At 57.3% G+C, this 2,414-nt stretch overlaps 1 protein-coding gene across 1 annotated transcript in view; it reads right to left on the minus strand.

Moving 5' to 3' along the window:
* The window catches only part of ANXA11 (annexin A11), a 50,616-nt gene extending 50,148 nt beyond the window's left edge, over positions 1–468 (minus strand). Inside the window, 1 exon segment of the mRNA XM_006018482.2 lies at positions 64–468. The gene's annotated coding sequence lies outside the window, so the exon portion shown is untranslated.
* Between the last annotated feature and the right edge of the window lie 1,946 nt (positions 469–2,414).

Genomic DNA, 2,414 nt, shown 5'->3' on the forward strand with positions numbered 1-2,414 from the left:
AGGGACCCGCCGCGCCCGACCCCGGCCCCGGCCCATCCAGCTGCGCCCGCAGCTCTGTCCTACCTGCGCCGCCGCCCCCGCCGCGGGCCCGCTGTGCTACAACTGCGACTGCGGCCGCGCTTCTATTTCGGGCGCCCGGAGGTGGGGTGGAGCGAGGCCCGCCCCGAAACCGCCCGGCCCTGGCGGCGAACGGGCCCCGCCCCGAGCTGCTGTCCCGGCGGGCCCTTGTGCCCGGCTCCGGGGCAGCTGGGGTGGTTCTTTGTTCCCGGTTGCTTCTTCCCGGTTCTTTCCAAGCTCCCCGTCACGCAGTGAAAGGCTGTTCGTCATGACTGAATGAGACAAGCTCAGGTTGCCATTTCGTCACAAATGTGTCAAGAGCAGCTCTGGAAAAGGAGCCAGGGGCCGGCAACAAGGGACTGGGGAAAGGGAACCAACTTCTGCCTCTTAGTATTGGTCCTTCCCGAGAGACCAGTAGAGACGGGCGGGGCCAGCATGGCCTGGAATTGAAGCAGAGGGAGAGGAAAGGCCGAAAGCCAAAACAAGCCAACAAACAAGAAAACAGTCTGTCAAATTGGCACAGCTCTTGGCTCTCGTTGGGTTTAGATGAAGCCATCCATGGCTCAGAGTCAGGGCACCTCCTCTGAAAACCCCAGCTCTACATTTTTCCTCAGTTTTTGACCACAGAAAAGTAATAAAGCAATTCTTCTCTTGGTCCACAAGGGGTCAGAATGGGGTTTTGGGGTGGTTGGATTTTTTTTGACATTATGGATTCCTATTCAAAATTGCTGCATTGATCTTGTGAATTATGTAGATGGTTACAGAATAGTCTGCTCTTGTGTAGAAAATTAGGGTTGGAAGGGACCTCAGGGGGTCACATCTAGTCCAACCCCCTGCTCAAAGCAGGACCATCCCCAGCTAGATCATCCCACCCAAAGCTTTGTCTAGCCAGATCTTAAAAACCTCTAGGAGATTCCACAGCCTCCCTGGGAAACTATTCCAGTGCTTTACTACCACCCCCCTGCCCGAGAAACTTTCTCTTCCTACCTAACCTAAACTTCCCTTGCTGCAACTTGAGACCATTGCCTTTTCCTGTTTTTGGCCACCACTGAGAACAGTCTGGCTCCATCCTCTGTAACCACCCATCAGGTACTTAAAGGTTGTTATTAAATCCCCCTTCCATCTTCAGATAAAATAAGACTAGTTCCCCCAGCTTCTCATAAGTCATGTTTCCCAGCCCCTAACCCATTTTCATTGCTAATATTCTAATACTGTGCTGCATCTTGTAGCACCCTCAGGTAGGTAGCCTAAAGCTGGAAACAGAGTGGCTAGTGGTTATCATGAGGGATCCGGGGTTTTTTTTGTCATGGAAAATCTGCAGGCCGGCAGAGTTTTAGAGGGCTGCTTGGGTCTGCGGGGAGTGGGACACAGGGGGTGCCATGTGCATGTGTGCACACAGATATGTGTGCATGGCCAGAAATACAGCCAGACAATGGTGAAGAGCAGCTCCCCCAACTGCCTGCAGGTCAGTCTGTGGGGTGGGGGAGGGGGGATATGGTCCATTGACATGGAGGGGTGGAGGGGGCATAGGTGGTGTGGATGGGGCAAAGGGGGCAGATTCAGGTGGCCACAGTGGGAGAGGAAGTAGGACAGGTTTGGCAGCTGGGGCTGGTTGCACTGCCCAGCCAAGGCAAGAATGCACAGCCACGACCCAGCCAGGGAGAGGGACAGAGCCACAGGCAGCTCCTCTGGGAGGCAGCGGGAGGCCTGGCTGCCCACTGCTGCACACACAGGGCTGGATTAACACATAGGCAAAACTAGGCACATGCCCAGGGCCCTGAGCTGTGGAGGGCCCGGTCCTTCCCCCTGCAGCAGTGGGGAATAGCCCCATCCATCTCCCTTCCCTTCGCTTCCCTTCCCCTCCCCTCCCCTCCCCTTCGACAGCCTCGCTCCCATGGCACTGCTTCCTAGCGGCAGCTCCAAGCCCTGCTTCCCATGGGCAGCAGCGCCGGGGTTGGGAGCGGGGTCTTAACGGCCTGGGGCCCACAAGTTTGTTTGCCTAGGGTCCACTAAAGTGTTAATATGGCCCTATGCACACACACCTAAGAGGGGTCAGGCGCCAAAGGCAACATATCAGGAGAGCATGAGGGGGCATGTACCTCCCCAGGTTTGTGCACTCCAAGGCCCAGCTGATGGGATCCGGCACAGGTGGGCGGCAAGGCTCCATGCCAGCTGTGCCGCCAAGGTGAGGCACCTCTTGCCTACCCAGCAGCAGCAGGGGGCGGAAGGGGGCACAACTCTATGCTGCCAGCCCCGTTGCTGCCAAGTGAGCAGGGGGCGCTTTGCCATGGCAGCACAGCTGGCACAGGGCTCCTGGTAGCAGCACTGAGCTTCCACACCCCAATTCGCCCTCCTGT

Source organism: Alligator sinensis, unplaced genomic scaffold (assembly GCF_000455745.1).
Source record: "Alligator sinensis unplaced genomic scaffold, ASM45574v1 scaffold188_1, whole genome shotgun sequence".
Lineage (NCBI taxonomy): Eukaryota > Metazoa > Chordata > Crocodylia > Alligatoridae > Alligator > Alligator sinensis.